This window comes from Phascolarctos cinereus, unplaced genomic scaffold (genome assembly GCF_003287225.1).
Source record: "Phascolarctos cinereus isolate Bilbo 61053 unplaced genomic scaffold, phaCin_HiC Scaffold_4;HRSCAF=312, whole genome shotgun sequence".
Classification (NCBI taxonomy): domain Eukaryota; kingdom Metazoa; phylum Chordata; class Mammalia; order Diprotodontia; family Phascolarctidae; genus Phascolarctos; species Phascolarctos cinereus.
The window spans coordinates 45,550,767-45,575,721 of NW_027555847.1; positions in this window are offsets into that span (position 1 = coordinate 45,550,767).

Here is a 24,955-nt window from a genome sequence, read left to right on the forward strand (position 1 = left end):
AAAATGGGAAAACTACAAGAAAAAAAAAGTGAAAATAGTATGCTTCAATCTGCATTCAGACTTCATAGTTCTTCCTCTGGATCTGGATAGTATTTTCCTTTGGAATTGTCTTAGATTATGGTATTGCCAAGAAGAGCTAAGTCTGTCATAGTTGATCATTGCACAACGTTGCAGTTACTGTGTACAATGTTTTCCTTGGTCTGCTCACTTCACTCAGTATCAGTTCATGCAAGTCTTTCCAGGTTTTTCTGAAGTCTGCCTGTTCATCATTTCTTATAGCACAATAGTATTCCATTACATTCATATACCACAACTTGTTCAGCCATTCTCTAATTGATGGGCATCCCCTCAATTTCCAATTTTTTTGTCACTGCAAAAAGAGTTGCTATAAATATTTTGGTATATGTGGGTCCTTTCCCCTTATTTATGATCTCTTTGGGATACAGACCTAGGAGTGCTATTGCTGGATCAAAGGATATGCAATATGCCCTTTGGCATATGAACTCAGATCTTCCTGACTCTAGGTCCAGCACTCTATCCATTGTACCACCTAGCTGCTTCTAATGAAAGGAAATAAAATTAATTATTCCTCTTTTAAAGATGAGGGAACTGAGGATGACAGTGGGTAAACAACTTGCCCAGGGTCACACAGCTAGTGTTTAGCTGAATCCTTACACACCTAACTCCAAGCCTAGGACTTGATTCACTGCACTCCTCTGCTTCAGTTCTAGCATGTCTATGAAGAGCATGGGTTCATTTAGTGACTGAATTCACCCAAGTTCTTAAACAATTTGGCACCCTTAATGACTTATTCTTTTTTGGAAAATTTTAGAGAATTTGAGGAGCACTTTATGTTTCAGGGTTTTCTCAGGGAGAGTGGGTCTGTCACTGAAGCTCAGGCACTTCATGAGCTATCTTTTGTTGTTATACTGAAAGATTATATTGAAAGCACTTAGGGACCTCTCAGCTTTCATTTTTCAAAGGTAATTTTGCACTTGGAACCACAGAGATTTAGATCTCATATTGTCCAAAGACCAGAGAAAGTCATTTTCATTGAGGGTTGAGCATTAAGCTGGTTTAAGAATACCCCAATCTCTCTCAGTGTTAGATACAATGCTCTTGGACTTTGTTTGTTTGTTTTCTTGTGGTTGTAATTTCTTATCTTTTCCCTAAACTGGGTAGTGTGGTGGAATGAGTTGGCATGAGGACAACTGAGTTGGAATCAACTTTTGAATGTTGGAAAAATCACTATAACTCTTTGGACCTCATCTCACATGAGGGGCTGGGACTATGTAAAGGCCCTTCCAAGTTTGGATCCAATTACTTTTTTTTTTTTTGGCTTGGATTCTATTCTTTCAGTGGGCAAACTATAATTATGATTGCATTGTAACTACCCAGCTAATATAGGATAATAGCCCTGTGTGAAAGAAAGCTGGCATCATGGATAGAGAGTCAGGAAGACATCAGCTCATGGCCTGACCCTATAGATTGGCTGTCACCTTGGGAAAGTCATTCACCCTCTCAGGGTCCCTGGCAAGTTGACAAGATTATAATTTGAAGAAAAGATGCTGAGCTGCATTGGTGGACAAAGTGTCCTCATCAGGAATTCTCTACACAAATGCCTTATCCCATTGATATTATTATATGGATTATATCTCTACTTTTTTTCTTATAACATGCTATTTCACTTAGCCAATTAAAACCTAAAGCTAATATTAATATCATTTACCTATAAGATTCACTTTTGATATGTGCTTTTGTGACCTCAAAGAGTACATCTGATATGATTGAAAAAGATCTATTATTAAGCAGTTCACATGATGCCAGAAGAGAAAATTTCCCTAGCAATCACAGTGAATTTGGAAAGTAATATTAATATCTAGAGAAACTTTCAGGGGATTCTTGTGCAAATTGTTCATTTGACCTAGTTCTATGGAAGGGCACTGGTGATGTCTGCCTTGCAATAGACTCACTGGACGCTGTCTAGGAGGCATTTAAGAAGTGCTTTAAAATCCATTACAAGCCAACCAGCGGAGACAGTGCAAGTGTATGCAATCACCAGCTCACATCCCATTAGATGAAGTGTGTGACTTGGTCTAGGGGCCAGACAGCCAAGCATTGTAGTGATGTTGTTGTTGGTTTTTTATCCTTCTTCCAAATGAACAGCCTTTGAAAAAAGGGCCAGGCTGAGAAAGCCAAATGGGCGAAGCAAATGTTTTAATACAAGAACCTATTACCGACTTATGAGGTGTAAGTGCTTTCCATCTAAAGACTGGCAAATACTATCACATTTTCAGGACAACGGTGTGTGAAATGATGGCCCTTGTTAAAATAGCCGAACCAGGGAAGCACAGGCTTTAATGGAAACACTTATTACAAACACACATGCCGTGAGCCCTGCATTCCATAGGCAGGAGGGCTGTGGATATCTGGGAACTGGGGGGATTTTGGAATTTGAAGCCACAATAATCACACGTTCTTCATTTCCATTTAGTGCTGACAAAGTGGAGCAAGAGGGAAATGCATTTGGAATGGTATATTATCCACCCCCAATCCTGCCGCGGGCCTCCCATTCTTGACAATTTCTTAAAGGTACAACAACAATCATCTCCTGCAAGTCTTTCAGTGCTCTAGCATGGGAGTCATCTGGGCTCACTGATAAGCTCTTTGAGGGAAGCAACTGTCATACTTCCTTCTCACTTAAGTTGAGTCTCACCTCTCATAAACAATTGTCGTTTCTTCCTTCCAAATCAGATGATCATGATTATTGGTAAAAAAAAAAAAGCAAAAATTGAGAACTTAAGAGCTAGTGGAGTAGATGAGAACTTATCTATTCTAACTCACTTATTTCATAGATGAGGAAACTGAGGTCTAAAGTGGTTAAGTGAGGCACAGCACACTAGATCTAGAGGTGGATGGAAACTTAGAGGCTATCTGAGCCTCCATCTGAGATGGAGGAACTAAGGCCAAGAGAGGGTAAGTGACTTGTCAGTAGCAAGAATCAGAGGCAAGATTGGCAGCCTAGAATCAATGTTTTTTTCACTACATCACACCCTTTCCTTTATTTTTATCATTCACTGCTGACTTCACCTCATTCTGAGTTTTGAAGTCCTGACAGAATACTTACAAGACATGCATATTCACTCGTATTTACTTACCCTTGATTCTGGCTGATTGACATTTTTTAAACTCACAGTTGGTTGATGAGTTTTCTATGCATTCACTCTTGCCTCTTTAAATAGCACTTTTCTTCTAGTCAGAATTGTTCATGTTTGTGCCATCGGAATTTTACTCATGTAAGCTTCTCATTCTTCTTGATATGATTTCCCTTACAGAATTTTAGACACTCCATAGGAATTTTCTCTGAAATCTTTATGATCCATTCTCTTAAGAGCTAAGATGAAGGTTAGACTGCTTAAATTTCTGCTCCTTCCTTAGAATCATAAGAAGTGATGGTTACTTCTCCCCAAGGTTCCAATCATTACTACTTCCCAGAAAACTACATGGGTACAGCTACCCTCTCCCTCTCTTCTCCAGGTAAATATGTTATGCTCCTTCAAATAATCTTTTTTCTGGTCTGAACTTAAAGTGTCCAGGTAAATGCATTCTCCCTGGCCTTTGCTAGAAGAACTCCATCATTGGCCAAGAGACTATCAGTTCTGTTTCTTAATTTGTGGTCCGGAAATATAAATTCTATTCTTAGACATCAAAACTGATTGTAGAGTTCAGTTCAAGCACAATGTGGTACATAAGGTCTTCTTTGATCCCTCAAGTGCCTAGTCCCCCGCTTTTCAAATGACCTTGTATTTATTATACATACATACACACATATATTTGCATGTGTACATATTGTTTCTTGATATAATGTAATTTTTGAGGACAAAGGATGTTTCAATTTTGCCTGTATCATCAGACCAGGCACAATACCTAGCATATAGTAGGCACTTAATAAATGCTTATTGATTGATTGATTGCTTTTCTTAACCAGATATTCATTTCCCAAATCTGTCTCTCTCTTTGGAAATGTCTACCTTTAATCAGGTGCTATGAAAGATACCAACTACACATGCCCCTCTTCAGTTTTGAGCTCGGGACTCAATTATACCTTGAAATTCTTTCTAGATTCTTTCTGGCAATGTAATTTCCATCCACAAGAATTACCAGAAATCAGCAATGGTTGTCAGGTTTCACAAGTTTTGGGAAGTTTTCCCTCACCTACTTTATATGTATTCTGGGAAGAAAACATACCAAATTGATCATGTTAGGTTAATACATCTCCACTTCAGGACCTCTCAGCTGGGAATCAATAACTGCCATGACTTGCTTTTTCTTTCTTTAACCAAAAGGGACTATGTCTCTACTTGTGCCATCTTGGGGTTCTTGTCATCAGTACTTCTGTGGTTCAAGAGACATTACCTCCTCATAAGAGGATTACCATGTTGGAAGAACCTCATGTCTGTTACAAAACTACAAAAGGTTATCTTACTCCCTTCCCTTCTTCACATTTTTCCACCCTTCAACCTCTTGACATAAGGTCAGAGTTTCTATGCCTCTTCAGGTTCTGTTTCTTCCTTGTTTCCCATGTGAAGCATTTCCCCCTGCCTTAGCCCAAGCCTCCAGCAGTTTTGGGGTAGGATAGTTCTATGTTACCACATTTCTGATGACTAAGAAAATTCTGGTTATGATGCTGCATAGCTGTGTAAAAGATTTTCTTCAGTTTCTTCCAAAGACTTAGGAGAGAAAATTTGGATACATACATGGAGAAAGATGTGTGTGTGTGTGTGTGTGTGTGTGTGTGTGTGTGTGTGTGTGTGTGTGTGAGAGAGAGAGAGAGAGAGAGAGAGAGAGAGAGAGAGAGAGAGAGAGAGAGAGAGAAACTTTTGAATGGGAGCCTGGTGTTCCTTTCTCCATGTAACCCCCAAATTTTTTTCCCAAGATCTCTGCAATAAACTGAAATCCATAATGCAGCTATGCTATGTGAGGCTCAGCATTCTCTCAGCCAATCTGGAGCCATATTTCTCTCGGAATAGGAATCAGGTGGAACAACAATGACAAAAAGCACAAGTTAAAACCACCCCAAATTTGGACATGAGAAGTTTTACACATTCTTTCAATGAATACTTCATTCTACCTGATAATCTAGAAAATAGAGAAGCATTCCTTCAGCCCTCTTACCTTCTCCTTTTCTACAGAGACCAATCTGTATTTCTATACACAAAGTTATTATGTGACATTGGAAAAACCTACAAATATAGCATATTTTCTTCAAGCCATTGCAAAATTATCCTTGTTCTTGATGTTTATTAGAAATGAGGAAAAAATTAATTAGAACTGACATGGATCTTGTATTTAAAAAGAAACTCAAAACCTTATATGGGGCTGGAATTGCATCCTGAATACTTCCACACAAATATTAGTTCTAGAACTCCCACGAGCCACGTGGAGGCTGCCATATACTACTAGCTGATCTGACACCTTAGGATGTTATGATACCCAAATAACTGGTGGGGAATTATCTTTGGTTCTGCCACTCAACCCATGGTGTCTCAATTCTTATACACTAGTTTTTTGAGAAGTTGCTACTCTCTTCTCTCACTAACTAATCTGACACTGAAGGTCTACATTGCCCAACTAGCTTGTGGTAATCTAACTCAAAATACAGAGCTGAGGAGTCATATCTTAATCTCCAGTACTTGAAGATCTTTGCTGACTGCCATGAACATTTATCAAGATACTCGTTAGGATTTGGAAGGTCTTTGCACTTGGCTTCCTTGGATGCAGAAACTAGTTCTCCCCTGCTTTCCAAATGATACCACAGTGACCTTGGGCAAGTCCCTTCACCTCTGTGGAATGTGGCTCTTTGTACAAGGAGGTTAAGTTGGATGGTCAACTGAGGTCCCTTCTAGCTCTACGATAATAAAACCAATAGTTAGGGGGCAGCCAGTTTATCACAGAATCATCCTTTCATTAATAAAAGGGGGTATGGCTAGCATTACAGCATTCTATATTCTAAATGCAGAAAGCAATATGGATGGGAGAAGCTGACCAATTGATTTTTCAGTTATTTCCAATGGAGCACCCCCAACCACACTCCCAACTCTAAATTCTTTAGCAGCCAGGTGTGTGGATTTGGGGTTATGAAGGCCTGAGTTCAAATCTAGTTTCCCACACTTGATAGCAGTGTGACCCTCAGTAACTTAACTCTTAACACTTAACCTCTCTCAGGCTTTATTTCATCATCTACAAAATGGGGATGATAACAGCACCTACCTTACAGGGTTCATATAAAGGTAGCTTGATTATCTCTATATTTGTATCCATGTTTTTTAATCATCCCAGTAGTGTCCAACTCTTTATGACTCCATTTTTGGGAGATGCTCTTGGCAGAGATACTAGAGTGTTTTGCTATTTCCTTCTCTAGCTCATTTTACAGATGAGGAAACTGAGGCATCAAGGTTAAGTGGCTTGCCAGGGTCACACAGCTAGTAAGTGTCTGAGGCTGAATTTGAATTCAGGAAGATGAGTCTTCCTGATTTCCAGCCCAGCACTCTATCCACTACACCATGCTCTGTTTGTATTTATATCTACATGTAGATCTGATTCTACATCTACATCCATATCTATCTGTATCTGTATCTGTACCTGCATCTACATATATATCTGTATCTGTATCTACATCTGAATCCATATAAAGTACCTTATAAAACTTAAAGCACTATGTAAATGCTAGCTATCATTATTATTACTATTATTACTATTACCATTATAAATGTTATTTGACAAGAAGGTATAGACCATTTGTTTAGTGATCAGAAACTTGTCTTTGTCATTTCTTTATGCCATGCCAAGATCTCATTTGCTGGTAGCTCCTGTGTGAACTCTTGGCTTCATTGTGTTATTTCATCTTTTTCAGACTCTTTTCTGCCTTTTCTTGCAGTCTGTGGATATTCTGGGCAGCTTCCTGGGCTCTGTAATTAGCAGATTCAAGCCACAGGAACAGAAAGTCCCCTCCACTGTGGCCTGAGAAGGGTATAAGTGGAAATCTACCTTTCAGCCACTCTTCGCCTTTTCCTTTCTCTTTTCTCTTCACTGGCCACATTTCAGATGCCTCCTGCTCCTGCTTCTGCTAATTCCTTCTTTCAGTCCCTTCTTGGCTTGCTGGAGAAGCTATAACAGCTACCGCGTCACCTCTGCAGTTGCAGTAGTCAGAAATCACATTAAAGAGCCAGCAGCTAATCATTTCTAGTGCCACCATGTGTCACTGAAGTGACATGCCAAATAGGAAACGATGTACTCTGGCTTCTCTGGGAAACAACAAAAGCACTCATGTATATGTCACTTACAAAGATAGAAGCAGTTCCCTTTATGTAGCTTTGCAATTGGTTCCTGGACCATTTGGACCCTATTTGCCACTTAAGCTATTTCTCTTGCGTGATAGTTTGGCTACTTTGAAATAAAAGCAAAGCTATGAGTTCTCTTTGACCTCTTATGTTTTTCATCAGATAAGAAGGAGATGGGCTAACAGGAAAGGACCAGAGGCAGTGCCAAGGGTTTGTCTCTTCCCTCTGCACCGAGGATGTCCCCTGTGCCTAGAACGCATTCCTTCTTCACCTCTGATTCTCAGAATGCCAAGCTTCCTGCAATGCTCAGCTCAAATACCACCTTCCAAATAAGGCCTTTCTTGATTCTCAGCTACTAATAAACACGAACATAACATTTCTAGTCACATGTAGACATTTTGTTTCCATCAACAGCTACTAACAAATATAAATATAAAATTTCTAGTCACATATAGATATTTTGTTTCCCTCAATAGAAGGTAAACTCCTTGAGGGCAGGGATTACTTTATTTTTACCTTTGTGTCTCAGAGCCTAGCACAGTGCCCATTATACAACAGGAGATTAATAACACCTCACTGGGGCTACAAGGCAAAAATGAAATTATTTTTGTCCTTATAGGTTAACATAGCTAGGGTTGGGGGAAAAAAATCACCTAAAGGCCAGTTTCTAAGATATCATTGGTTCATATACCTAGAAGGGACCTCAGAAGGCAATTAGACTAACTCTCTCTCTCTCTCTCTCTCTCTCTCTCTCTCTCTCTCTCTCTCTCTCTCTCTCAACAGCTGAAGAAACTGTGGCCAGGGAGATGAGATGACTTGTCCAAAGCTACATAGGTAGTAAGAGTTAGAAGGAAGATTTTAATTCAGGACTACTGACTGGACAGTTACTACCCTTGCCATTGTATCATCCTGCATTCTGCAAGCTCACCAGAGTAGTGCTGGGATGACAAACACATGGTCTATTCCTAGGCAAATCCTCAAGGGCCTTCAAGCCTATAAGGAGCTTACAGTGAGTGTGTTATCCTGACACAGCCTTTGAGAATCTAAGGCCACCTCCATGCCAGAATGAGGTACTGAACTAGCATGGAAGGGAAGGCATGCTTTTGAAATCTATTCATATCTTACAGGTGCAGCTTCAATTCTAAACAGATCAGAAGAACACCGAGTCTATATTTCCTACCCCTACATAAATTGTAGTGAAAAAGTAGGTGTGAATTTTGAAAAGGTAAGGGGTGTGTATGTGTGTGTGTGTGTGTGTGTGTGTGTGTGTGTGTGTGTGTAAGAGAAAGAAACAGAAAAAAGAGAGACAGAGACAGGCAGAGAGAGAGAGAGAGAGAGAGAGAGAGAGAGAGAGAAGAGAGAGAGAGAGAACCCTCAAATAAATGTTGCTTTATTGATCAGATCAGATCTGCCTGGGTTCTGGTACTTCAGGCAAGTCAGTCACCACCAGGCAAGTTATCCCACATAAGGACAAGGGAAAATTCAAAAAGGGTCCAGGTAGATACAATCCAGGATAATAAAAAAATCTTCTCTATATCATTTCTATGTAGGTGTTGAACCAATAGCTACTTTTCCACACTGAGCTCGAATTCTCTGATTAGTGCATCCTCTGGGTCAAGACATTGGTAGACTTGGATGCTCCTAGCAATTTTCTGAGTCTAGCTTTGGTGCAATGGGATAAACCTGCATCCCTGCTATATTCCTGAGTGTAATGGATGGATGGTGTCTCTCCTCAGAATTCATCACCAGGAAAACCTGCCTGGTATATTACAGGGGTCAGGAAAACTAATCCTATACTTTATACCAACTCCTCTTAGTTTCTAGGATTCTAAGGGTACAACATTTGGCCCTATATAACCCACAGTTCCTCTAGAGTGTCATAAAAATCCTCACCAACTCAAAATGCTACCTTAAACCATCCACATAGCAACATCACTGAACATGGAGTCTTTGCTCCTTAGCATTCCTCTTCCTTCCTTCCTTATGCAATTCAATTCAAGTTCAACCAATATTTACATTATATATATATATATATATATATATATATATATATATATATATATATATATATATATACTACACACACATACATACATACATATATAGGAGAGACAGAAAGAGAGAGAGAGCCAGAGCCTTTTGGCTTATACAAAACATTGATTCTAATTCTGGATGTTTCCTTTTATTCCTATCCATCCGTATTCCATCTCTGCATCATATTTTTGATTTTGAGAACTGAAGCCAGATAATCAATGAATGAGAAGGAATTAAAGATGAGACAGAGTAGTGTAGGAGAAAAGGCATTGGCTCTGAAAGCCCTACTTTTGTCATTTACCACCTGTGCGACTTTAGGTAGGATAGTTAACCTCTCTGGGCCTCAGGTTCTAATTTAGAAATTTAGGCAATTGGACCAGATGGCCCCTAAGATGCACTCTAACTCTGAATCTAGGATAAGAGCAAAAATAAGAAATGTTCTATCATTTCCCTTGACATTACTTTGATAAGTGTATATACAGGCAGAGAGGCAGCATGGAGTAATGGGTAGAGAGTTAACCAGGAAAACCAGAGTTCAAGTCCTGAATCTAACATGTGCTTTCTGGGTCACCCTGGCTAAATCACTTTACCTCTCAGTGTTCTGGGTCATTTTCTAAGATGATAAGTTGCTGAGAATGTACTGACCTGCATTTGTGGAGGGTATCTCCTCTCCTGAGAGCTCCTTATACCAACAAAATCATAGATAGAATCCTGATCCCTGGATATACAGGCATAGTTAAATCATAGACACATATTAGCATACAAATATACCTGTCCTGTCTCCTACCCCTGGTTATAGACTTGAGGGAAATTCTACTGGAGCCATCATATTTGAAAATAAACAAAATAAGGCCAAAAAATAGCCCAGAGGAATTAAGTATGTGGCTTCATTTTCACCCAAACCTGCAATTTCCAGGTCTATATTTTCACTGATGTAAGGAACACCTGCCAAGAAAAGTCCCTTTACCAATGCAAATTCGCAAATATTATGCAACTTATAATATTATTTAACATATTTTTTATTATTATAGTTATCATCATTTTTAATAGACATTTTACTGCAAAAATAGTGGATGTGTGTGGGGGTGAGGTAGGGAGATAGCCAATTGCTCTCATCATTGATTTTGATAACTGGAGAGCAAGAGCAACTCTAGCTGGGAACACAAGAAATCTGAGAAGCCTTGGTAAGAAGGCTGGAACAGAGTTATTCCTGCCTCTCATTGCTCATAATAAACTTTTTTGCCACTTTCGGCTATTTCAGACAACCAACATGAATCACCATGGGGAAATTACATGGGGTGTTGGAGGGCATACCAAGTATTTTGTCTTAGTGATTTGTGACCATAAAATGTGTGAAGAGAAACTAGGTTTTTTGTTGTTGTTGTTAAACAAAATTCATCTGAAGCAAGGGAATGATGAGAGGAAGCTGGTTTAATTTTTTCAAGAACCTGAGACAGTATCTTCAGAATGGGAGTAAGAAGGGGGGTGGGGTATGTGTGGGGGAACACCAAGAAAGTTTTAAAGTGGACATGACAGACCCTCTCTGGATACTAGAGGAATATGTAGATTTGAACCCAGCACTCCAAACTCAAAATGCAGTGTTGTTTCTTTCCATTGCACCGTACTTAATGTATCTTTATTACTGGACCTTTCAACTTAAAAGCCTGTCAATAAGCCCGTTTAAAATCTAGTGCTGCAGCTAGAGCATTCTTGAAAATACACCTAATTTAGTAAGCATTGACCATTTAGACTACCACCCCTATGCAACTGTTTGGTTTTTTTCTTCTTCTTAGCTCTGCTTGTTTTGACTAAGTGACAAATGAATATGGAAAGGAAAGAATTGGATGGGTCTCACTGCTCTGTAAAGGCATCTTTAAAATTGATTGGAATTTGGAGGAATTCTGAAGCAATTCCTCTCTCGGTTGAAATTGTGACTTTGGGGGGTTAGGTTTTTTTTTTTTAAGTTTTGTTGATGGCTTTTGCTTTTAAGCCAAATGCATTTCCCATTAAAAAAAGTTCCACACTTCCTCCCCATCAACCCTCTCTCATGTCAATGAAAAACATTTAAAACAAAGCAACAGTCACAGGGACTTGATATGTCAAGGCATATATCTCACCAGAGCCATTGCTCCCTGCCTCTACCTGATAGGAGGGAGATGGCTTTTGTCAACAGATTTCCAAGACCAATCATTTAAATGGAATCGGAATTTTGGATTCTTCCAGTGGTGTTTTCATTGACAATATTGTAGACAGTCATTCAGTTAACAAGCATTTAGTAAGTGCATATGATGTATCAAGAACTGTGAAGTATCCGTGGTACAGAGAAAGAAAAACTAAAATCACGGTCCCTGCCTCAAGGCACTCACATTCTAAAGGGAGAGATGCGAGGAAAGAGGAAAGTAATAGCACCTGCCTCACAGAGCTGTGAGAATCATTAGATAATAAATATCAAGGGCTTTGTAAACTTTCAAGCACCATATAAATAATGCTAGCTTTTATTATTTCAGTCATATGTGTATATTGTTCTCCTAGTTCTGTTCCCGATCATAAAAGTGACTTCATGTTTCTCTGAATTCCTCATATTGTTTCTTATAGCATTTTCATAGTCTATTACATTAATAATACCATAATTTGTTCATCCATTTCTACTACCAAGCAGAATGCCTCCAAGGTAATTGGATTGCAATTTTTAAAGTTCCTTTTCTCCCAGATAGCCTGGGAAATTCTCAGCCATTGCAATACTTATTTCAGCTTAGCCAAGGCTCCTCAAGATCATTGGATCATTCAGTGGTTAGATTTTCCTAAGTCTTCTAGCATGGCTAAACTCAAGCCACTCAGATTTCTGTGTCTAGGGAACTTGGCCAGTTTGACAAGGAAAAAGATGGTCTTTCTTGGTATTATTAGCTCCTCTTACCACTAAAAAAAAATGCAGCTTTTATTTCAAGCAAATCAAGGACCAAAATTTTGTAAATATTTCATGAATATTTGAAATCTCTATGTCCAACTTATATATCACTGTGTTCCAAAAGTCTTTTTTTGCAATTTTAAGCTTTAGTTATTTTAATAGCTTGAAACTGCCCTAAGTTTGGGGACACCAACATACTTCAAAGGAAAAGCAGGTTGAATATAATAGAAATTCACAGTTTGAGGTAAAATCTTCTGCTCTATACTGTATATGGAATTATCCTTTTTAATTTGGTCCAGTTAACAAGTATTGATTAAGCACTTAATATGTGCCAATCAGGGATAGCTAGGTGGCACAGCGGATAGAGTACCAGGCCTGGAGTCAGGAAGACTCACCTTCCTGATTTCAAATCTGGCCTTAGACACTTACTAGTTGTATGACCTTGGGCAAATCACCTAACTCTGTTTGCCTCAGTTTCCTCATCTGTAAAATGAACTGGAGAAGGAAATGGCAAATCACTCCAGTATCTCTGATAAGAAAACTCCAAATGTGGACAAGAAGAGTCAGAAGTGATGGAAATGACTGAGCAGCATGTGCCGGTTCAGAATAAGATAAAAGGATTACTTTAAAAATTAATGTATTAATAAACACAATCACTTAATTGAAGGCTAGCTTTGATAAAAGAAAAACAGTGATTCATTAAATTAAAAGATCACATGAAAACTGCTTGATAAGGGAATTTTTAGCCTCCAAATCATTACCCATCATCAATCAATAAACTGATAAATACTTATTAAGTGCCTTCTCCATTCCAGGTGCTGTGCTAGACAAAAGTAAAACAGTCCCTACACTCAACAAGTTTACATTTTATTGGGATATATTTGTGTGTGTGTGTGTGTGTGTATTTATGTATATATAATACACACACATGCATATATGATGTATATATATGTATATATACAATTATATATATATGTATGGATGTAGCTATATTGAGCAACCAATAAAATTTGTTAAGTGCCTATTTTGTGTTGGTACTGTACTAATTACTAGGTCACTTACGTATTTTGTATGTGTGTGTATATATAGAGAGAGATTCTGACTCCATCTTGTGACTCAATTCTGGAGCTATCTTGCTTCCCTTTCTACTCCATTAAAGGTCTAGTCTAATTTTTGTCATGTGAGAAAACTTTATTCAATTGTGAGAATGAGGAGAAAACCTTATTGCATTGTTTTAACCCAGCCCTGTGTCTGCTGCTTAGAAACTCTTAACTAAAGGCCTAGGGTTATACTGACCAGAAACCTGGTCAGATCTGAAGATTGATGCAAAGAGTTTTCTTACAAGTATACATCTCAAGTAACTTGTATGTTTTATCTGCCAACTGGCCCCATATTGGTCAGTTACTATTTCCATGCTCCTTTGATCAGAGTGCAGACATTTAGGGGAGTGGGACCCCGATTTTTCTTATTTCAGGGAACTATACCTGTTCATTCTCTCCCTCCCAACTTGTAAAGTCCCTAATCTTTCCCCCAATTAGAAATCAGATTACCTAACGTAGTATCCTGGTTAATTGTTTCCTTTTAATTAATTGGTCTTATTTAATTAGTTGTTAATGCAGAAAAGCCTGTCTCCTCCTGTATTAGAGGTCCAGTGCCAAGCTGAGGAGGTTTACTCAGCAATTGCTATGCATTGTTTGATAAATCAATATACTCAGAAGCTCAGACCTATGTTTTCTCAGTCATTTTATCTTTCACCTATATATATATATATATATATGTGTATACACACACATACACACACATATATATAATCTACTTACCTGTATGTGTATGTGTATACATATTTATACATTTGTATCTACCTGCCTGTATGTATGTGTATATGTATGTATATATAATGTGTATATACAAATATATATATATACACACACACACACACATATACATATACATAAAATCTACCTACCTATATGTGGTATGCATGTCTTTCTTCCCCACCAGACTGCTGTCTTGCTGTGGCAGAGGGGCTTGTATAGCTCAATGAAACTAGGAGCTATGCCGTTCAGGATTACCCAAGATGGAGAAGTCATAATGGAGAATCCTGACAAAAAGTTATCCATCGGAGTACGAAATGGCCAGTGTCTTTGACCAGTATGGGGCCAGTTGGCAGATAAAACATACAAGTTACTTGAGATGTATACTTGTGAGAAAATTCTTTGTATCAATCTCCAGTATCTTTGCAGAGCAAACCCCGTGGACTTTACTAAAATGATAAATGCAATGGCATAGGAACATGAGTTGCTCAGGCAGGACAGCATGCAATACACTACTGGGGAAGAGCAGAGGATGACAAGTGGCTCCAGTACTAATGAAGCAGCTGGGCCAAAGCTGAAAAGAAGCTGAGCTGAGGATACATTGAGAGATGAAAGGAAAGTCTGATGCTGTAAAGATCAATACTGCATAGGAGACTGGCATGTGAGATCCATGAACCAAGGTAGGCTGGATGTGGTCAAACAGGAGATGGAAAGATGAAACATAAACATCTTGGGTGTCAGTCAACTTAAATGGATGGGAATGGATGAATTTAATACAGGTGATCACTACACATTCTACTGCAAGCAAGAATCTTTAGAAGATATGGAGTAGCCTCGTAGTCAATAAAAGGGTGGAAAAAAGCAGTATTGGGGCATAATCTCAAAAACCACTGAATGATATCTGTTTGAATCCAAGGCAAATCATTTAACATCACAGTAATACAAATCTATGCTCCAAGCACTGATGACAGAGGCCAAAGTTGATCAGTCCTATGAAGACCTATCTCATCTTTGAGAAATAACACTAAAAAAAGATGTCACATTCATCACAGGGGATCACAATGTTGAAGTAGGAAATTAAAAACAATATTTGGAATAATAGGCAAGTTTGGCCTTGGAGGATAAAAATGAAGCAGGAGAGAAACTTATAGAGTTTTGTCAAGATAACTTGCTGATCACAACACTCTTTTTCAACAACTCAAAAGGCAACTCTACCATAAGCGTCATCAGATAGCTAATATTAAAATCAGATTGATTATATACTTTGCAGCCAGAGGTGGAGAAGCTCTACACAATCAGTTAAAACAAGACCTGGAGCTGACTGTGGATCAGATCATGAGCTTCTTATTGCAAAATTCATATTTAAATTGAAGAAAGTAGGGAAAGATATCAGCCCATATAGGTATGACCTAAATAACATGTTTTATGAATATGAAGTAGAGGTAATGAATAGATTTAAGAGATTAGATCTGGTAGATAGAATGCCTGAAAAACTATGTATAGAGATTTGCAGCTTTGTACAGGAGGCAGCAACAAAACACATTCCAAAGATAAAGAAGAGTAAGAAAGAAAGGAGGCTATCTATGGAGGCTTTACAAATAGCTGAGGAAAGAAGGAAAGGCAAAGGGAAAAGAGAAAGGGAAAGATATTTACAACTAAATGTAGAATTCTAGAGAATGGCAAGGAGAGATAAAAAGGCTTTCTTAAATGAGCAATGCAAAGAAATAGAAGGAAACGATAGAGTAGGAGAGACAATAGCTCTCTTCAAGAAATTTAAGGATATCAAGGGAATATTTTATGCAAAAATGGATATGATGAAAGGCAAAAATGGGGAGGATTTAACAGAAGCAGAAGAGATTTAGAAGAGGTTGCAAAAATACACAAAAGAACTATGCAAGGAAGATTTTAACATCACCAATAACCAATAACCACGATGATGTGGTTACTGATCTGGAGCCAGACATCCTGGAGAATGAAGTCAAGTGGACTTTAGGAAGAATTGCCAGCAATAAGGCTAGTGGAGGTGATAGAATTCCAGCTGAGCAATTTAAAACCCTGAAAGATGATGCTGTTAAAGTGCTGCACTCATTATGCCAGCAAATTTGGAAAACACAACAGTGGCCACTGGTTTGGAAAAGATCAGTTTACATCCCAGTCCTAAAGAAGGGCAATGCCAAGGAATGTTCAAATTACTGAACAATTACACTCATTTCACGTGCCTGCAACCTTATGCTTAAGATTCTGCAAGCTAGGCTTCAGTAATATGTAGACTGTGGGTTACCAGAAGGGCAGGCTGGTTTTAAAAGAGACAGAAGAATTAGAGACAAAATTGCCATCATTTGCTGGATTATGGTGAAAGCAAGGGAGTTCCAGAAAACAAATGAACAGATATCTACTTCTGCTTCATTGACTACATGAAAGCCTTTAGCTATGTGGATCACAACAAAATGTGGCAAATGCTCAAAGAGATGTGAGTACTAGATCATCTTAACTATGTGGGCTAAGAAGCAACAGATAGAATCACACTGGAACAACTGATTGTTAAGATTAGAAAGGGAGTATGACAAGGCTATTTATTATTACCTTATTTATTTCACTTATGTGCAGAGTACATCATAAGAAATACCAGGCTAAATGAATCAAAAGCTGGAATTAACAATGTCTGGAGAAATAGCAACAATCTCGGATGTGCAGATAATATCATTCTGATGGCAGAAAGTGAAGAATTAAGAAGCCTCTTGATGAGTGTGAAAGAGATGAACATAGAAGCTGCCTGGAAGTTTAACATTCAAAATCTAAGATGCTGGCAACTGGTCCCATCACTTCCCAGCCAACAGAGGGAGAAAAAATGGAGGCAGTGTCAGATTTTATATTTTTGGCTCAAAGATCACTGCAGACAGAGACTACAGCCATGGAATTAAAATATACTCGCTCCTTAGAAGAAAAGCTATGGCAAATCTGGTCAGCATGCTAAAAAACAGAGACATCACCTTGCTGACAAAGGTCCCTATAATCGAAGGTATTTCTTTTTTTTTTTTCCTAGCAGTAATGTATGGCTGTTAGAGTTGACCTATGAGGAAAACTGAGTGCCACAGTATCAACACTTTCAAATCATGGTGTTGGAGTCGATTTTTGAGAGTCTTTTGGACAAAAAGGAGGTTAAATGAATCAATACTTAAAGAAATTAATTCAGGCTGTTCACTGGAAGGTCAAACACTAAAGCTGAAGCTTAAATACTTTGAACACATAATGAGAAGACAAGACTCATTGAAAAAGATCCTGATGTTGGGAAAGATTGAAGGCAAAAGGAAAAGGGGATGTCAGAGGATGAGATGGATAGATAGCATAATGGAAACAATGAACATGAACTTGGACAGACTTTGAGAAATAGCGGAGGGTAAAAGGGCCTGGCGTGCTGTGGTCCATGGGGTCACCAAGAGTGAGACCTGACTGAATGACTTAACAACAGCAACATGTCTATCTGTGTGTGTATGTATAGGTAGGAAGATATAAAACAGATATAAGTTCCATGTATGGAGGAAGCACTAGCTTCTGAGGGTGTCCTCTAGAGCCCGGGCTTGAAGGAACAAGAGGCTTCTAAGGAGGAGCTGAATAGGCGGGGGATTCCTGGCAGAGGAGGCAGCATTTGCTAAGCTCCACAGAGAAAGGAAATGGAGCCCAATGTATCTGAGGAACAGTAAGAAGGCTAGTCTGACTGGACTCTAGAATATATGAAGGGTAGTGAGGAGGAATAAGGTCAAAGATTCATTTTGGGGGTATGATGAGAAAGACTTTAAATGCAAAACAGAAGAGTTTATATTTGTTCTTAGTGGCAGAAGGGATTCACTGGAGCTTATTGAACTGGAGGGTAGGGAATGGAAGAGAAGTGTGACGTGGTCAGAGGTTCTCTACACTTCAGGAAAATTATTTTGGCAGCTGTCTGGAAGATGGCTTTTCGTGAGTGAGATGAGACTGGCTGCAGATAGACTACTTATATATGGATATGGTGTTTCTAGGATCTCCTTCCTGTTTTGGGAGGTCTGAATGATCTTCATAACATCTCCTGGAAAATTCAAAGAGAAATCCCAGCATGCTGAGGGATTTTGGTAGGCATGTTAGCTATGGCTTTTCCTGCATAAATTAAATAAAGCAAAAACTTATAGGCACTTTCTGGGTGCCTCTGTGCAAAGAACAACAGTTGGATCCTTAGAGCTTTTTACCAGGCCCCTTGCTTTCTACTTTGCGTTATACTGATCTATCAATATGTTATATCTCAGTTGCAGAAAGCGTGATACTTGAGGGCAGGGGATTATGCATTTTCATCTTTGGGTTCCAAGCACTTGTGCACTATGCATCTAATTTTTGTCTTGTGCCTGCCACTTCACTGATATAAGGAACTTCAAGTGAGACAATCATACCTCTTGATGTTGCCTGGAAACTCTTCTGCAATGATCGTTTTGGAGATTTCTCTAGGGCACTGAGAGGTTAAGCATCTTGCCCAGGATCACAAGCCAGTATGTGTCTGAGATGGGACTTGAATCCAGGTTTTCTTACCTCCAAGTCAAGAGCTCTGTCTACTACTCCATGCATCCTCTCACCTTGCACATAGTAGGCATCTAATGTGTACTGAAATTTAATTGCAGCACCATCCTCTTTCTTCTTGCATGTGAAGCTCAGATAAAGTCTACATGAGGTTCAAGGTGCTGTGTAGGTACAAGGAAATTGCTGGAGCCAGCTCATACTAGGCAGCAAGAGTCCAGCATTAAGTTTTCAATGGGAGAATTTACTCTTAGGAAAATGGCCAATGCTACACATCAGGGCTTCATTTATTGTTTTATTGATTGCCTAGATTTAATAAAGTTTCAGAGCAAATATTAACAATGCATATTAAACTTTAAAGCATATATATATATAGATGCATATGTGTGTGTGTGTGTATTTTCCCCATAATGGCTTGTTAAACATTAATCAGAACACCATCGGTCATTACACAACATCTGTGAAATAAGTATATAATAGGGCTAATAATTCCTAAAATACCTACCTCACATGATGGCTGAGAATATAAAATAAGATCAATTGCATATTTTACCAATGAGGAAACTGAGGCTCAGATGTGTTAAATGATTTGTGCAAGGTCAAGTCTTAATGTGCCATCTACTATCATCATTATCATTCTTTATTATTATTGAACAGCACCCAATTCCAAAAGATCAATCAACATTTATTAAGCACCTGCCATGTGCCAGGTACTGTGCTAAGGGCTGTGGATACAAAAAGAGGCAAAAGATAGTCTCTGCCCTGCGGAGTTTACAATCTAATGGAGGAGGCAACAAATATATACAAAGCCAGCTATGGACGGGATAAATAGGAAATAATTAAAAAGAGGGAAAGTGCTGAAATTAAGTAGGGTTAGGGAAAGCTTCATGTAGAAGGTAGGATTTTAGATGGGAATTAAAGAAAGTCAGGGAGAAAACTTTATTCTGCTGAAAAATGTTTTAATTTACACAATTTAGACTGGAAATCTTTGTTGTTTAGTGGCTATATTGACTGCATTCCATGTGACCTATGTATTATATCTTCCAAGTGGGATGTGTGCTACTTGAAGAGTGAGACAAATTTTTTAAATCTTTTTATCATTGGCACCTGGCACACAGTAGGTACTTAAGAAATGTTTGTTGAATTGAATTTATTATATATATTTGAAAAATTGAAATTCCAGGTGCCCATCCCCAAAGAAAATGTAAGAGGGTAAAGGGTGTGAGCTAGCCAAAATTTCTCTAGATATATTGCCAACAATGGTCAAATTCTTAAAAAAAATAAAGAAAAAAATGACTAAAGCATAGGTTTAACTGTGGCACTCACTCAATAAACTCTAACGGCTTCCCTTTGCTTTTAGGATAAAATAGAAACTCCTCTCTTTGGAATTCAAGGCTATTGACAGTTTAATTCCAACTTATCTTTTCAGATTGATTTTATATTACTTTTCCTCACAGACTATGTTTCAGCCAAATTGACCTCCTTGTTCTTTCTCTTTCATGATATTCAATGTCTTTGCTCTTGGCCTTTTGTTCAAGCTGTTCCCACATGACTAGAATGTTTCCCTTCTCATCCTGGCCTTCTGAAAGCCCTAGTTTCTTTCAAAATTCATTTCGTGTGCTACCTTATACTGGAGACCCTTCCTAGTTCTTCCAGTTGTCATGTTATTACCTATATCCTCACTCAAAACTTTGTACATATATTGTTTTTAGTTACTTCCATTTTGTATTTACCTCTCAAGGGTCATGAAGTGGAAAGCATGCTGAATTTGGAATCAGGGACCCTAAGGTTAAATCCTACCTGGGCCACATGCTACATGTGTGACATATTCTCAGTTTCTTCAACTGTAAAATAACAGGGTTGGACAAGACATCCTCTGAATTATCTTCTAGCTCTTTACATATGATCCCGATGATCCTGTCTTGTTTTGCTCGAGTAGCATGTAAGCTACTACAGAACAGAGACTGCTACATATTTGTCTTTGCATGACGAGCATCTGACATACACTAGGGGCTTCATAAATGCTTATTGAAATGCATTAAATTAAGAGGATAAGTATTGCTTAACTCTATACTTTGCATGCTTGGTGTGGCCTTATCTTTTTTTCCCCCAAGGGAAGTGAAAGCAAATTTAGATGCTGATCTTAGAAATAGTTTATAATGCCATGTATGGGAAAGTAGGTAGAATTGAAATTTCCCTAAGTTGTATCACTAATTTTATAGCATTTTTTTTTATTAAATTATCCATTAAGATCAATGGGTAGGAACAAATCAAGAAACCCAAAGTAATGGCTCACTAATGTTATGTACTCTTGAGTTTACATCCTGCCTCACTACTAATGCACCCAGTGATTAGGCAATGGAGCTGAGGTTCTTAGACAGAATGCAAGGAGCTGCTGCCACCCTTGCTCTTACCAGCATTCAAAAAGCAGCTCTTGCATGACTGTGCTCAATGGATAACTTGGGTAATTTTCTTAGCATATAGCTTGTTGTTGTTGCTGCTGCTGCTGTTGCTACTGTTGTTTAGTTGTTTTTCAGTTGTGTCCAGCTCTTCATGACCCCTTTTGGAGTTTTTTTTGTCAAAGATAATGGAATAGTTTTCCATTTTCTTCTCCAGATAATTTTACAGATGAGGAAACTGAGGTAAACAGGATTAAGTGACTTGCCCAGGGTCACCCAGCTAGTAAGTATCTGAGGCCAGCTTTAAACTCAGGTCTTCCTGACTCTAGGCCTGGCATTCTACCACTTTGCTGCCCAGCGGCATGGTATAGGTTGTATTTGTTGTTGTTTTAACTTCTATGATAGCTCTTGTACACTCTGGGTCCAGTGTGGAAAGGAAGAAAGAGAGAAAGAAAGGAAGGGGCTCAGCTAGGTGGTGCATGGATAGAGTACTGGCCCTGAAGTCAGGAAGACCTGAGTTCAAATCTAGCCTCAAACACTTATTAGCTATATGACTAAGTGATTAAGCAAGTCATTTAACTTCAATTGCCTAAAAGAAAAAAGGAAGGAATGAAGAAAGAAAGAGAAAGAAAGAAAGAGAAAGAAGGAAAGGAAGGAAGGGAGGAAGGAAGGAAGGAAGGGAGGAATGAAGACAGGGAAAGAGAGAGAGAGGAACAGAGAGAGAGATAGTATGTGTGAGAGGCCAAAACTCTGAGATCTGCATGAAGTACAGGCTGGTTAACTAGATTCTTCATAGTATAGAGATAATCACAATTACATAGCACAGCAGACAGAATGCTGTTTTTGGAATCAGGAAGACATGGGTTCAAATTCTATTGAAGACATTTATCAGCTCTGTCAGCTCAGGCAAATAATTTAACTGCTTTGGATTTCTGTTGCCTTCTCTGTAAAATGAAGTGGTTGGACACAGTAACCTTCACTTACAATTCCTTCCAGCTCTAAAGTTATGATCTTATGACCCAATGTGGCAAATAGTTTCTCTTAACTGTTTTAAATTCAATCTATGACCCTATGATTCCAAATATCCAGCTATTGGAACAAAAAACTTATATATAGTGAAGAGCTATTTACACATGATTTTTTTTTTTTGCTGATGTTCTAAGAATGTCACGACAATTCCATTTTCCAACCAACCTACTTCCTCTCATTACAATCCTCCCTTGTCCAATATGACAGATAAATGCAAACTATGGCAGAAATGCTCATGGAGCACAGCACTAAAAAGGAGAACAATTGAGATAAAGGACAGAATCTTGGCAGCAAAAGAGAAAAGATAAAATGCCTCCTAAAAGAGAAGATGGAGTTTAAGAAGCTGAGTCTGTTCCTTATCTAAATTTAGAACTTGTGATGATACAGGCATCAGGGCCTTTAAAATATATCTGAATATTCATAATAATAACTTTCCATTTTTATCTCTCCAATAATTTTCTGTAAAGGTACTACTTAGAAAAGCTAATAATTAATATTATAGCAGTGGGACAAGATGCACTAGAGACACTAGTGTTTCTGCCTATCTAGGTACTGTCACTGTTCTGAATAGATAAGGCCTAAAATTCAATTTGGTTCAACCAAAAAAAAAAAAACACATTTATTAGGTTCCAGTTATGTGCAGGGATTAGGCTAAGGACTGAGAATACAAAGATAACAATGAAAACAGTCCCTGACATCAAAGAATTTCCATTCTACTTATGGACAGAAGGATAAGTTAATATCATTTAGCACCCCTTCCAGGGCTGTTTCCCCAGGTTATACTTACATTGGTATGCTGGGTCCCCAGAGAGTGGCCTACTACTTTTATTTAGTCTTCTGTGGTATCCCTGAGGTGCTTTGTTTGGTTACTAGTACTACTGTTTATGAGCCCCCACTGGTGTGCTCCCAATTATCATACTAACTAACTCGTAACGGGATTTATTGAGAAAATATAGTAGGAATAGTAGATAACATGACGTTTTTCCCAAACCAGAGGCATACTATCTACCCTTAGCAGAGTGCGCTTAAATTTAAAGTACAAGATAGGGAGGCACATGTGTAGAGATGTGAAAAAAGCAGTTATTCACAATTTTTAGTTCTGGGAATTACTTTTTATTTTCTTCATAGCTGCTCATGAAGTTCCCTTTAGGTGTAGCTTTCTTCTCGTGCCTTTCTAGAGTCCATAACTAGCATTTTACCCACCATAAATGGTCACTCTGTGAAACTGCTTACTTTCTCAGGAGGCTAACCTTCTGTGTCTCTCTTGGTCTTTAGTGTTTCTTTGCTACTTCAGCGTAGATAGATTCACTATTGTTATAGTTTCTTCAATAACATGGTCAGTGGGGGGTGGGAGTGGGGAAAGGGAATGTAACACCCCCTCAGGATAACTACCCTCATTCTCTGTCTCACTCTTCTCTAGAATAAGCTAAAAACCTTTGCCTCCTCAAGGCACTCCTACATTTAGAGTCTTGAATTAGTTGACTACTTTGTTGCTAGACATCATTCTACTCTAATTTTTCCAGTAATTTAAAGTCCCCAGAGGCATAGTGAGCTGGTTTACTTAGTCAATCAGCTATTCCTGTCTTGATTCAATCGAAGGGCTTTTCACCTCATAAAGAAATTGTAAAGTATGAACCATTATGTTTATAAATTCTGATTACATTATATTAATTTATGTGAGAGTATCAAATGACCTCTCACAATAAAATCTATACAAAATAGACCCCAAAACATTTGAAAGCACATGAAGAGGATCAGGATCAGCCTCTTGTAGGAAGGGACAATTGATCCGAGCCTTGATGGAAACTAGGAAGTCCAAAGGTAAGTGATGAGAAGTGAAGAATTTCAAATCATGCTTTTTTAAAAAGAGACAGGTGGCAAATATGTATGGGAAATGACAAAGACACCAGTTTGGCTAGAGTGTAGGGATCATGAGGGTCGGGAATAGGAAATTAATCTGTAAAAACGGATTTGAGTCAGACTCTAAGTGGCAAAGAGAAGAGTTTCTTTTTTCTCCTACACCAATAAGTCACTGAGGCTTCTTGAGTGGAGGAGTGTCATACTTGCACTTAAAAATACCAAATTGGCTGCTTTGTGGAGGATGGATTAGGAAAGAGAAAGATTAGAGTCAGGGAGATCAATTGGGGGCTATTGAAACAGCCTGGGTAGGGATGATTAAGACCTTAATTAGAGGGATTATAGGTAACACTGCATTACAAAAGCCTTGCAACTTGTACATTTTGCAAATCACATCAAAGAAATTCAGTTCAATTCAATTCAATTTTTAAAACCAGGCATCATCCTAGGCCTGTTGTACAAAGCCAAAAAAATAAAAAATAATCCCTGACCTCATGGAATTTATATTCTATTAGGGGATATTTTACACACACACACACACACACACACACACAGACTAATACAAAGTATATATATACACACACACATATATATAAAAATATATATACATATACATACGAGTATAGTGATACAAAGTATATATATATATATATACACATATATATATATACACATATATATATATACACAAAACATAAAGTATATATGTGTGTGCATGCATATATAATATGTATATACACACATACATACATACATAAAATAATTTCTAAAGAAAGATAATCCTAAAGACTGGAGGACACCAGGATAGGCCTTAACAACTGAATTGGCTGTATTTTGAAGGGAGGCAAGAATACTTGGAGGTGGAGTTGAGGAGGAAGCACATTCTACAAATGGCTTATCATCCGAGGAAAGACACAGTGTGTAGGAGATGAATGTCATGGATAGGAAATCATAAGTCACTTTGATTAAACTGAAGAATTCATGAAGATGAGCCATTGCAAAATCAAACAGTACACATTTATTAAGCTCCATCTCTGT